This window comes from Callithrix jacchus, chromosome 13 (assembly GCF_049354715.1).
Source record: "Callithrix jacchus isolate 240 chromosome 13, calJac240_pri, whole genome shotgun sequence".
In the NCBI taxonomy this organism is placed as follows: Eukaryota; Metazoa; Chordata; class Mammalia; order Primates; family Cebidae; genus Callithrix; species Callithrix jacchus.
The window spans coordinates 115,794,319-115,809,024 of NC_133514.1; positions in this window are offsets into that span (position 1 = coordinate 115,794,319).

A 14,706-nucleotide genomic window follows, 5' to 3' on the forward strand; every position below is an offset into this window, starting at 1 on the left:
TATCAGCTGACAATGATTCAGTGGTCAAAATAATGATGTGATAAAGATTCAAATATCTGATGGATTTTTTCCCCAATAATTCTACTTTGCATCAATATTACAGTGAAGTGGCTTTGAAATATATTCTTAAGAAATTAATTATCCCTGTAGATAATATGCATGTTTTATTTCTGATAGTTATTTTCTATAGTCCGGCAAATCATTATAAAATAGAAGATTTCAAACTGAAGTTTTGTATTTTTTAATCACATAAAACTACCATAGGAATATTTTCATTTCTAAATATATACCTAATTCCAATGTGCATCTGTTTTTCCATGGAACATCGATTACAAATTCAGCCTTAGTCCAATTTACATATGTATCTAGTTCTCCCAAGTAATTGTATAGGCCTTCAGAATTATTCCATTTATTAACTACTCTCTCATGTAAGTTAAGTTTATTGGGCAACGATTTAACTGATTCTTGTCACTGGCTTATCAGTTCTTTGATTTTATCACACAATCCTGTATTATCATCATTTCTGTGAATCTATAGAACCAAACCAAACAAGAAGACTCAAAATCTCAAGAAGAATGATTAGAGAAACGCTATTTGTTAAAATGTCTATGGAATGTCTTCTTTCTGTAAAACATGACAAATCATTTCAGGAAATAAATTATAATATCTCAAAAAATCAAACAATAGGAAGCACTTACAAAAAAAACACGTGAATCACATTTGAATGACTGATAATATAAAAATTTTCATAACAAGAAGAAATTATTATAATTTCCAAAAAATGGCTTTGAGTAAACATAGTAATAACTCAATAGCCTTTTAACTCAATGTTGGCATGCATTTAGAGAAGCGGTTTAAAAGTTAGGAGAAAATGCAATGGAGTATATTTGTTAGCATTGGTAATATTAGTAGTAATGCTGATCTATGCAGCATTGTATTAAACAAGCTAATATAATTTATTTAACAGTTCTCCGATTAAAAAGTGTAATCTATTTCTCTTCTCCTTGAATTTGGTCTTTCCTGTGACTTCTCTGATACTAAAGAAAAGTGGGAAGAGTGGTACAACATTTGAGTGGCAGCTCCCACATTGGTCTCAAGCCTAGAGATGCCATGTAGAGAATATGACGGCTCTTTTAAAGAATCCTCATGAAGCAGCCCAGAAACTACATGGAGGGAGAGAAATAGCAATCAGGGTTACCTTTCCGCACCAAGGTAGCAAGCCTGTCATCGGTGGAATCATCTTGAATGATGTGGCCCTGCCCCCAGCGATCGGCAGAAAACTATTTAACACCAGATGGAGCCAGGAAATTGCCAAGACCTTTGTGAATTTCTAACCTACAAAATCATGAGAATACATTCACCATAGTTTTATAACCCTACATTCAGATGGCATGTTAAGTGGCAATAGAAACTAGAACAGGATGTTTTGTCAAATGCAACATTTTGTATTTTCAAAGGAAGTGATGTGTGCTGTTAGTTTTCATCCAAATAGCTGATGATGAAAACTTTGTAGTGAGAAAATGAGCTGGCATTTCCACGCAGGCAAACTTTGAGGCACAAATTGAGCAAAGCTGGCCCAGAAAACATGGACTCCCTCTTCTTCAGTGAAAACTGTTACTTAGAATGTGACTGAACAAGCACAACAAGATTCAATCTATGACATATTTTAATGTTTACATTTATATGAAAATTTGTCTCTGTGCCGGTGATTTATGCCATTTTCTTAGTCTTTACAGAAGTTATGCTTATTTTTAACTGAAAATAACAACTGATTAAAATCTTTTTGAGAAGTAGAAAAATTGCCCTTACCAGTATGCTATTGTAAGAATAACATACTTTAGAGCCATCACCATGGCTCTAAAGAAATCAGTTATGAAGGAATAACTATTCTATGGCAGGGAAAACACCATACAGAGTAACGCAAAATACAAAATATGTTTTGAACCATAGAGCATAATCTATTGTACCTGAAATAATGTAAGACTCCAGAATAAATGAAACGCTTCAAAAAATCCATCGAACTTGACAAATTTTGAGGATATTTCAAGAACTGATATTTTTCAAGTTGACAATCTTTTTTCTAAAGTAAAGGAATTAGCAACATTTTAGTTAAACATAGGTCTCCTGTAAATGTCCTGAAAAATAAATGAATAATGAATTATTTCTAGGAGATCAGTCACGGTAGTTTTCTTCATTAGCTAAAAACTAATTATTGTTGATATGATACCAGCGGCTCTGACTCAGAATGCATTTTCTGTATGAGGTTGAGAAATAGGTGAGAAAAAAGGTAGCAGCTACCAGAAGGAAAGCTAATGAGGGCCATCGGGGCTTGCAGAGCACTGGAGAGACAAAAATGACGACTCTTGGCTCCCAAAGTAGACAACCTTGAGGGTGAAGACACCAATGTTGGCAATTACAGCGATGGAAGCCCAGTATTTGGTGCCACTTTTCCCTCATGATATCTGCACATTTCCCAGAGCTGAGAGGCTGAAAAGCCTACCAGAAAGCAGCAGCTGAGTCTAAGAAACCAATTAGAGCTTTCGTTGGGCTCAAAATACATGGGAGGGAGAAAAGTAATCATATTTTTTTTACTATTACTTAACATTTGAATATTTTACAATAATAAATATCAAAAAATATATTAAAGTAGAACTCGTGCCATAATATCATACCAGAATAGAATTTATGCCATGCTAGTACTTCTGGAACGCCAAAATGAAGTATCAATAGCAAATGGAAAGGATATTTTATTTCAACTTTGTAGGGATGACATTAATTGAATTTAAAGAATGATGTGTTAGGTTCAATTTATAAGTCACTGTTAGACAGATAATCCTTAATCCATCTCTATGTAGCAACCTAGAAAATAACAGCAGATGTGAAGCCAATAGGTAGAATTATTGTCAAAGTCTTTTTGTTTAATGGTGTGATTGAAAATTCCTTGGGAAACTTTTCCAATGGTATTTTATTGTTTTTTTAAAAAATTATCTCATTATGGGTGTTTCCATGCAGTAATAAAAGAGCAACTGTGTTTCCTTCAGGTCCACAGTGAATGAACACGAAGTGTGGAAGGACTGGGGTAGATTCTGTGGTAGAAGAAGGGGTGAATTTCCCAAACTGAAGCTAAGAAACAAAATGTTTCATCAAGATCCTGGCCAGAAATGAGGACTGAGTAGTTTTTAAGAGTAGCTAGTTCTGGGAAACACTGCAAAGAAGAAAGGACCTACAGATGCCTGCACAAATTGGTTATGAGTGCCATACAAACGAGGAAGAACAAACTGGGGAAGTCCACAGGAGGCCAATGAGGAGGAAGGCCTCTCCGTGTCTCATGTTCAGGTGCAGGGTGACGTAGGCTCTGTTACCATAAACATTGTGCTCAAGGACGTAAAACCCCTTCGTAGCACTATGACCTAGCCAGACTTGTAGGCTCCTTGTAAGGCCCTCGTTCCATCATCTGTACATAAATAATAAACTAAAGATAACATGTGTTCTTGTTTTGTGGAACTCCCAAACTGCCACTGTTATCAGTCCTTAGGATGACACACTAGTTCCTGCTCACTGATTCACTTCTGGCTCACTGATTCATCCCATCATCACTCCACCCCTACCCTATAGAATAAAGTCTTTGTAATCGATAAATAGTGTGGATGATCAGAGCTCGGGGCCTTCACTGTTTCCTCCAGAGTAATAAAGTGATGGCCTCCTGGTCCAACTTTTTCTCTTAATCTGTCTTTTTCTCATTCCTTGGTTCGCCACCAAACTCAGGGTACCCACGGGTGATATAGGGCTAACTCTCTACATTCCGGTGTCCAATGTGGGACTCATGGATCCCTACATTCTGGTGCACCAACATGTGGGGCTTATGGATTCCCTACAACCTAGTACTCAAATAACAACTCATCCTTGAGGCCAGTAGAAAAATAAATTTCATTTGTGTGTATACTCCCAGAAAAGTGCCCTGTGAGAACCATGTGAAGTAGGTTTCATAGCAGTACAACTATTAGTAGGGTCGTTGGAATTAGTCAATAATTTATTACATGAACTGAGCTTGGGAAAATCACATTAAGCCTAAGCAAATTAGGAACATAGTTTTATCTGACTCTTGTCATTCATTAATCTGGAATTGACTTTTGGGTCAGACAAGAAATTTTAAGTGGTTGTATGTGTCATTACCCAGATATGTTTTCTTTTTTAGTGTTCAATAGGTCATAGAGACATGAACCTTGCCTTAGAATATTTGCATTTGTTAAGATGAAAGGTAAACCATTCAACTTTATGGGAAAAAGCAAAGTTAAGGGCAAGAACAAGAGAATTGAGTGTTTGCTTCTTGCATGAGGCACCGCTTGGTTCTTGCACTGGAGAATATGGAAAGTTTTCTCAAAGATGCCTCAAACATCAAGTCTGAACTTCTTCATTAATGTCTGAGGATAGAAAAGCTTCCCTTATCTTAGCCTGCAATGTTGATATAAGAAATTCACATACAGAATTTTCCAAATGTGATGGAGTTTTGAATTATGAGGCATTTTAATTTTTATTTTAAATGCATTTGACAATGAAATTACCCATGATTATAAATATAATTTAAATCAACTCTAACAGGAATAAAATCCTACATTACATTTTAATAAGGTAGTATAAATCTTGAGTTGTGAAGAAATGTTGCATATGCCGCACACTGCTCAGAAATATGTTAGCCTGGTATTTTTGGCCCCCCATGGATTATCGCACAGACAAGGGCACGCTTGGGACCTTCAAGGCAAATGTTTGTTTTGTCTTATGCTCATAAAGTTTTGAGACTTCAAAATGTACGGCACAATTTGAAGTATTTGGCCACTGTCCATGATGTGAATAGGTTACATAAACTGCATTTACTTCCAGTGAGAAAAGTAAAGTACCACGCTGATAGCTGAGCAGACCTTAGAACACTAACCTAGAATGAAATTTACGAATCTGTGGCATGCTAGGGGATCCCCTGAACACACTAAGCTTTTGATTAAAGATTTGTAAGAAAAATAAACAATAATAAACTGGTTTCCAGAACTCTCTCTCTCTCTCTCTATGTATATATATATATATATATGTTTACACTGGAAAGAAAATTAAGTGCAAAATAAAATAAGCAGTAGCTTTAAATTTATTTAATCAAGTCTATTTGAAACTCTTTTTAAAAAGCCAAGCATTGTTCAGTACAGAGAATTAGAATTCAGACAAAACCATTTTCAGTATTAGTTTGTAAAATCTAAAATGTGATTAGGACAAGAGGTAAGTACTGGGAAATAATTTTTACTAGTAATAGTAAATAAAACTTACTGTGCAATATTAGTAAAAATGAAAATAGTGGTGATCTTTTTACATATTTACAAATGTCTATGAACAATGGGGAATCCAACTTCTACATCACTGCATTAGAAGCAGTACAATTTAATGATAAAAATGTGCACCCCAGAGTCAGAGAAAGACCTGGATATATTTTGACTCCATAATATATTCACTTTGGAAAAGTATTTAATCTTTCTGAATCTTGTGATTAACTCACGTAAAAATTACTATTAAAACTAAAGAAGTAATTAGATTGGTCGATATCAAAGATAGTGTTGTACATAATTTACATAAATAATTTTGCATTATAGGGTGTTAAATTTCTCCTAAAGCTGCCTCCTTATATATTTTAAGTTCAGCCTAAAGCTTTCTGTGTACACAGTGAACCATAAAGTAAATGGAGGCGTGAGCAGATCGTAACCTACTTTTGTGCCAATCACTGAGTTTTGTCCAATCAAAAGGGATCAACTGTTCAAACTGTGTTCCAACAAAGGAAAAGCTGAGCTGTAATCAATTATTCTACATGACTTTCTGCTTTCCCTGTCTATGAATCTTCTTCCCACATGGCTGCACTGGAGTTTCTCTGAGCACACTCTGGCTCAAGAGGAAGCCAGATTGGTAAAGTGTTCTTTGCTCAGTTAAACTCTGTTAAACTTAATTTGCCTAAGGATTTTCTTTAATGGGGTCAGTATAAAATGCTCAAGGTGGGAACATGCACTTTTACATGGTTCAATCTTAACAGGAGGGAAGCCAACAGACAGAAGGACCCAGATCTCCTAGGGCTTGGGCTTTGCCTCTCAATCAAACAAATCCATACGTTTTTGAATGAAGATTTGATATAAATCAGCCTATATTAAAAACAGAATTCTCTAACTTTTTCATTCAGAGTATACTGGAGGGAGGTAGGAGGGAAAGGGCAGAACCATAGAGACTGGTTAAAAGGTATTTCCCAAAAACCTTTAGCGCACACGACAATGGTAATAGGAAAAGTGGAGTGAAGACATCATATTTAAATATATTTTGAAAGACACCAGGGTTTCCTAAATGATTGGATGTGGACAATTGAAAAAGAGAGAAATTAAAAACAACTCTAATTTTCTGACCCTCTAATTAAAAAGATAGCATTTTCACCAATTTAATCAGGAAAGGTTGCAGGTAACGCAGTTTTTTGTTTTGTTTTGTTTTGTTTTTGAGATGAAGTCTTACTCTGTCAGCCAGGCTGGAATGCAGTGGAGTGATCTCCGCTCACCTGCTATCTCTGCCACCTGGGTTCAAGTGATTCTCCTGCCTCAGACTCCCTAGTAGCTGGGATTACAGGTACCTGCCACTGCGTCCAGCTAATTTTGTAGTTTCAGTAGAGACGGGGTTTCAGCATCTTGGTCAGGCTGGTCTTGAACTCCTGAAATTGTGATCCACCCACCTTGGCCTCCCAAAGTGCTGAGGTGACAGGCACAAGCCACCGCACCCGGCTAGTGAAGCAGATGTATGAGGAAAGACCAGAAACTCAATTTCGGAGATGTAAAGAATGAAATGTCTATCTACAATAATGAGGTTAGGAATGTCAGGTGTATAAATAAACTTTTTGGATGTCGGTGAGAGGGATGGGCTGATGGCATGTATTTGGCAATCATCAGCATGGACATGACATTGAAAGCCATCCTTAGGCTCCCCAAGGTCAGCCTCCAGAGGAGCGCTCAGCCTCAAAGGCCAAAGTGATCAGTGAGATATGAAGAGAACCAAAACAGCACAGTACAAAGTAATGTAAGTATATCGAGAGACGAAAGTATGTAACAGAGGAAACGACATTCTACTGGGTCAAATCCTGTTGCTCACTGGTTAAGACATTAAGAACTGTAGAGTGAACTGGGAAATGTCCCACGTGGAAGTTATTGGTAAAACTGACAAACGTGCCTTCAATGAAGTAGTGGAAATAGAATCCCTACTGTAGTGAGTTTGAGAGAGAATGAGGAACAGAATCTAGGAGAAAGTACATATAGACACCTACCTGTTTTAAAGCACTTTTTTGTTTTCACAGAAGCAGATAAGTGTTGTTGTTTCATTATGTGGGGGAGCTGGCAGATTGTTTATATGCTAAAATAAATAAACTTATAAAGAAGGGAAAATTTTTGATGTAGGCAACACATTTTGTCTAAATATTATGGAAATTTTGAAATAAACAGAGTAGAGAGTATTATGGCGAAGCCCACACATCTAGAAACCAGCTTTAATAATTGTGAACATGCTTTCAATCTTGTTTACTAACCACCCACTTACTTTTATTGTGTTTACTTATTTATGTATTTTAATTAATTTTCATTGCAGGATTTTAAAGCAAATTCCAGATATCATACCACTTTTCCACTGAAACCAGTATGTTGTCCTAAATAAAACTGATATTAAAATTTTATATAACAATATGGAATTAACCTAGCTAACAATTTTGACCTTAATCACATAGTATTATTGGAGTAGTATTTAATATCTGGTTCATATCTGAATGTTTCTAATTGAATCCAAATATTTTTCTTGTAGCATATTTATTTAATTCAGCATTTAAATAGGCACAAACATTCATTTTGGTTGTTATGTATTATATATCTATTTTACTCTCCATTTTTTTATTCTTTAATCATCAAAAACAGCCCTAAAGAAGGTCCAACTTTCTGCGTTTCGTTTATTGCCTCTTCCTAATAGGAGTTAACTTGTTTCCCTATTCCTTCCAGTTGTTGCAAAAGTACAGTTAGACCTAGAGAATCATTAGCTAATAGATCAATGACGTCTGTAGCTGAGGAGTTTATAGGCCATGCCTCTGACTCTCCATTTCATTACATCTTGAGGCACTTATGCCTATGTGGCCTCTTTTGGTGATGCTGATATCACTGGATAATGTAGAGTCTGAGCTCCTCTCATAACATCCCCAAATACTGTTCACCTAATGCTTTCATTATTGATTTATCCATCAAACATTGTCTAAATTCATTATTACATTAGTGATTACAATACAGTCTTTTTCTAATTTTATCATCCCTTCTGGAGATTTTTCCACAAATTAAGAAGTTAACCTAAAAGAAAAGTCGGAGGTGTATGGCAGGAGAAATGCAAAGTTTGCTAATTTTGAAAATCATGTATGGGAACCTTAGCAAACTCTGGTTGAAAATTAGGTTTTTTTTTTTTTTTAACTTTATCAACTCGTGGATTTTAGATGTATTTAATGCTTTCAGTCTTTTTTGTTCGTGCTTAAATTCTCTCTCTTGAGTTAGAATGAATATCTTCAATTTTTTGCTGTACACTTTTTTAAATTAATGAAGAATTCTTTATTTAGGTTTGTGGCAAATTTCAGTAAAACATACAGAATTTTCATAACCCTCTGTCCCCACCCATGTATGGCCTCCACTCCTGTCAACATTCCACACAACAGCAGTGCATTTGTTATCATCAGTAAACCTACATGGACACATTGTTACCACCCAAAATACATAATTCACATGAGGCTTCACTGCTGATGTTTTACATTCTGTGGGTTTGGACAAATGTGTAATGATGTAGATCCACATTACAGTAGTATACGGAGTGGCTTCACTGACCTACAAATAGACTGTATCTTTCTCCTCCCCTCTAATCCCTGTCCACCACAAATGTTTTCACTGTCTGCGTAGTTTTTTCTCTTCTAGAATGTCACATAGTTGGAATCATGCAGTGTGTAGACTTTTCAGATTGGCTTCTTTCACTCAGTAATATACATTTAAGTTTCCTCTGTGTATTTTCATGATGTGTGTTAGTGAGGGAGCTCTAGAGACAGAGCCAATAGGATGGATGGATGGATACATAGATAGATGACTGATAGGTAGTCAGGTAGATAGATAGATAGATAGATAGATAGATAGATAGATAGATAGATAGAGATAGAAGATTGGCAGATAGATGGATGGATAAGTGAGTAGATAGATAAGAAGGGATTTATTTGGGGAATTGGCTCATGTGGTTATGGAGGCTGAGAAGTGCCATGATAGGCCATCTGCAGGTTGGACAACCAAGGAATGTCAACAGTGTGGCTCAGCCCAAGTCTAAAAGCCTCCTAACCAGGGAGGATGACGGCGTGACTCTCAGTCTGAGGCAGAAGGCCTGAGAGCCTGGGGGCTGCTGGTGCAAGTCTTGGAGTCTAAAGGCCAGAGAAGGTGAAATTCTGGTGTCCGGGGCCAGGAAAAAAGGGCGCTCCAGCTCCAAAAATGAAAGAGTGAAATTGCCTTCCCTCTGCTATTTTATCCCATCTGGATCCCCAGTAAAGTGGACGGTGCCCACCCACGCTGAAGGAGGCTCTCCCCATTCTGTTCAAGGACTCACATGCCAATTTTCTCCAGAAACATCCTCACAGACACACCCAGAAATAGTGCTTTACCAGCTCCCTAGATTCCCTTTATCCTGTCAAGTTGACACTGAAAATTAGCTATCACAGCATGACAGCTCATTGGTTTTTAGTGCTGAATGATATTCCATTGTCTGGATATACCCCAGTTTCTTTATCTATTCACATACTAATGGATATTTTGGTTGATTCTAACTTTGGGCCACTTCAAAAATAAATGCAGCTATAAATATATGTGTGCCCATTTTTATGTGAACATAAATTTCCAATTTATTTGGGTAACCTATTTTTTTTTAACATACCATAGTAGTTTTTGATGGCTTCCATGTAGTCCTGACTCATCTTGCACATTTCCTTTCTCAAATCCACAGTGAGAATCTCTAATAATCTCTGGTTCTGTGCATCATGAAATGAGCAGGGAACACAAACTGTAATGTCATCTCATGCCACAATTAGACTCTCAAAGTCAACCATCAGGCATTCTGCTATATTCTATTCTTTCTCTTGAGCATATTATTTCTTCTCTCAAACATTTAATTTTAAATGTTAAAATTTCAGAATAAGCAATTCAAACACACAAAACATGACATTTCTAGTTGCCTTATAAATATTTCTAGCTCATTTTGGTTGAATGATCAACATCCTGTTTTTTAATTCTCTCTTGTGTCTTATTTTTATTAACTTTAAACTGTCTAGCTATGTAGGTTCAAATCATTATGATTCTTCCCCAATTTATCCACCTTCATTGATGCCTATTACTTAACAGAGTAAGTGCAAGTGCTTAGCCTAAGCCTTAAGTATTTGTCTGCAACCTGAATTTATACTCCTAGCATAAAAGCATAAATAAATTCTGTGATCCCTGAAAAAATAGATTTAAGCACTAAAAACTTTACACCTCAATGGTAAACAACATGATCAGAAATATGACTAGCCATTGAAAAACTATTTGAAAATTGTCAAAGTTCCCTTTCCACAATAAAGTGATTTTTAGTGCCATTTTATTTTTATAGTACCTTTGAAGCTTGAAGAACAATAGATAAAACATTAATAGATAAAAGTTAATCATAACATACATCTGGCAAAATGAGTTAGATATTAAGGTTTGGCTTGGGCAATATGGGTGCTTTCTTGGACATTTAGCTAAAAGTAGTAGAGGTATTTTAACTAAAAAGTATGATCTTACTACTTGAGTTCCACACTCCATTTCATATGTAATAGATTCAGTTTAAGGTTATACAATTCAGTAGGTCAAATCTTACATACTTATATAAGATTCTGCATTAATAATACTTAGAGTCTTGCCTTTTCTGCAATGACTAAAAAATATGTGAGTAGCACGTTAATACCAGCTCTTTGGTTGCGTATCAGGATCATCTTGTACAGCTTTTAGAAATGCAGGCTGAGAGTGGTGGCTCATGCCTGTAATGCCCGAATTTGGGAGGATGAGGCAAGAAGATCACTTGAGGTCAGGAGTTCAAGACTGGCCTGGCCAACATGGTAGGACTCTGTCTCTACTAAAAATACAAAAGTTAGCTGGGCATGGTGGCAGCTTTCTGTAATTACAGGTATTTGGGATGCTGAAGCATGAAAATCGCTTGAACCCAGGAGGCAGAGGTTGCAGTGAGAGGCGATCTCACCACTGCACTCCAGCCTGGGTGACAGAATGAGATTCCATCTCAAAACAAACAAAATGTATACCTGAGCCTTACCCTATAGTTACTGGATTTGATTCCCCATGGGTAGTGACAAATAATCTGTTTATTTTTCTCCCTCTTTAAAAAAAATTCTAAGTACTCTAGTTTTCATAGGACATTTGCAACTCAGGTTTTGAGGCAACAGTTCGATATGTTAGCTAGATAAGTAATATGTTGAACATAACCAGTATCATATCTAATATATGGTCAAAAACAGGGGCACAATAATCACCAAAGTACCAAAACTGTTTATCACAGTGTGGCTGGAAATGAGGAAAAACATGGAAATTACCTCAATGTCAAACTAAATGCACATGGTTCAGTCAACTACTCAAATGCAATACGGCAGTTATATGACAATTTACACCTGAAGACACTGACACATAAAATATCTACTGTATACATTCTATGCAAAAAAGAAAGCACTAAGTAACAATGTGCACAACAGAAGTTCATTCTGAAACAATAAACATATTTTTTCTTTTCTTTTTCTTACATATATGTAAAAAATTATATTTTACATCTATATTTTCTTGTATATATATCAAATTAATATGTATTTTGCATATATATTTTATTGTATATATGTTAAAAATGTAAGTCTGGGAAAATACACCACAACAGTAAAGTGCATTTTTTTTTTCTGAGTGGAAGGATTATGTGATTGTTCTTCACACTTTACTTATTTCTGAATCTTTTTTGTAGTAACTGCTTTTGTTGTTGTTACTCATATATTTTCATTTAAAAATCTACAGTCTGTTAGCTAATAACGAAATAATTGGCATCAATGAAATATGAAGAAAGGTAAGAGAAAAGTTTCTGGGGAAACCAGAGCCTCTGTGTCAGAGAGCGCAAAGCTGATAAAATGTCTAGTGCTTCCTTTGCCACTGTTAGAAGGCCAAGGTCACCCTGAGAGAATCACTTACATACTCGGAGCATTGGTTTAGTAGTCAACAGTACCTAGTTTATCATGGTACTCGGAGCATTGGTTTAGTAGTCAACAGTACCTAGTTTACCTGCTTCCTGATGCGAAGACCACATCCTGCCATCAGTTCATACACAGTCACCTCTGGCTCTGCCGTGATCCTGAACACCAGCAAGCCCAGAGGAAAGGGGAGGAAAACCGCCACCGAGCAACCTCCCCCTAGGGGTAAGTGTTAGAAGTAACCAAATCACAGAAGTAATTAGACCGTATTCATGTTTACCATATGCTCCTCAATGAACATAAACATTCATGTAGGTCCATTTAAAAATGTCTGATTTAATCGTTAATGACCTTGTTTCATTTTTGTCAGATCGCTGACCTGGGCTCCTTATTTGCCTGAGTTACCCATTAACTCTAAAGCAATAGTATTTTCAACAAGGAATGTGTCATTGAAATCAAGGGTTGTTTGTAGCAGGGGTTCCACAGGCAGACACTTGCAGTGAACAGAGTTACGGAGCAGGAAAAGCACAGATCTAATCGGAAAAAGAGAAAAAAACACATTGCATTTTGCTTCAAATATAAAATACCGTCCTCTCAAAGGTGGTTCTAAATTGCAAAGGGCTTTTCTAGGTAGATTCTGGGTGGAGAAGACTTCACTTCATATTGAGGCATGAATGCAGCCTTTTAATCTGGGAAGTAATATGATTGGAGCTGAAGTGTGAGAAGATTAATCAGGTTTGGTTGCAGAATGAAAGAGAAAATGAAGTCAAGAGATTGCTTTAGAGGCCCCAGCAGAAGCCTCATCATATTTCAAAATGATCAAATATCAAAAAAAAAAAAAAATTCTGAACTGCATAAGTTGTATAAACTAATTTTCAGTGATTTTTTTCATGGTTATGATAAAAAGAATCAGATTGGCAGAAACCTTTTCCCTGAATCGCGGTTAATTTGTCTTTGAGTTCATCTTAACGGTAATGGAACATAGGGAGCAAAAATGGGGTGGCTGCCTCTGTGTTTGATTTTTAGCAGTTTTAAAGAGAATAGTTGCAATTCTTCTCCTAGTAAGAAATAATAAATGTATTAAAAGAAATGAATTCCCTATCTCTTTGTACACCAGGCTATTTCCTCAAAACATTAAATACTATTGATGGGATATCACCTTTTACAATTTGTGCTCATTACACTTCTCTTGTCATGAAACGCAAAAGAAATATAGCATATACTAAAAAATTTTACAGAAAGACTAAATAATTCTAAGAGAATCATATTTTAAATTCAAATTTATAATAATTATGTTGTACATTATGGCTTCATTTTATGTGCACGTTGTGGAATGAGACATGCTCTTAGTTTTTCATTTCACTTACTCATTTGCAGTTTACATTATTGTCTCCTTTGAAGTAAAATTTAATCGGATGCTCTCAAATTTTATTGAGGGTTGACAGATGGCCAAGGAAAATGTTTCTTTTTATTTTTTCATCAAAATACAACTTGTGTTTCGATTAACCTTTATATTCTAATAAGAACTCTTTTAGAATGCAGTCAGAAAGGGCAAACAAGTCTCTTTCATAGAAATGATAACATGTCCTTTAACAGACAAGGAAATCCACGGGAAAGGCATGTTTTTGCATTTGTCACAGCTTCCTATAAACCAAGAATAAATTGAGTGAAACAAGAGAGGAGCCGTTTACATATACTTCTTGATAAGATGATCTATTTCAGTCTTCCTCTCTTCCCTTCCTCTATGGAATTTTGCATTCCCTTCCTGCTTTTAATGTTACCATCCTATTGCATACGTATTTCTTACCAGGCAATAACTCATATTTATTTTAAAGAACACTAGACTTGAAGTCAGCGGATCACAGGGAATGAGGGGGTTTGGATGTGAGACCTTCTAAGTATAATGTAAAGCTTATTACGGTCTTTATGTTGGATAGAGAGATGGAGCTTAAAAGTATAGTAGGGAGGAAATATTTGAACCACATTGCTGAAAGTAGCAAATATATAAAGCATTTATATATGGAAATTTGAGTAACATATAAAATATATGGTAAACTATTTGGGAAGGTTACATAGCTCACATTTTATTACACCTTCTCTGTCCTGTGCAGTTAAAAACACATGATGAGCCCATCAAGTTAAGTGACCCAGTGAAATGTGAACATGCTCCTTTGTACTGAAGTTAAATTGAGTGAAGGCCACCCACTTTCAATAACGCCAAAACACAAATATTCTGTTGTTGCTGTCCATTCATATTTTATTTTCACTGCACAGTGAAGTGTGATTACATTGAGATAGGTTTCATACATGTCCTATAAACTGTTATTTCAAAACGCGTAAACTGTATAAATTGGGAGTAGTGATTATAACTTTTACAAACAAATTCCCATGTCCCGCATTATCAA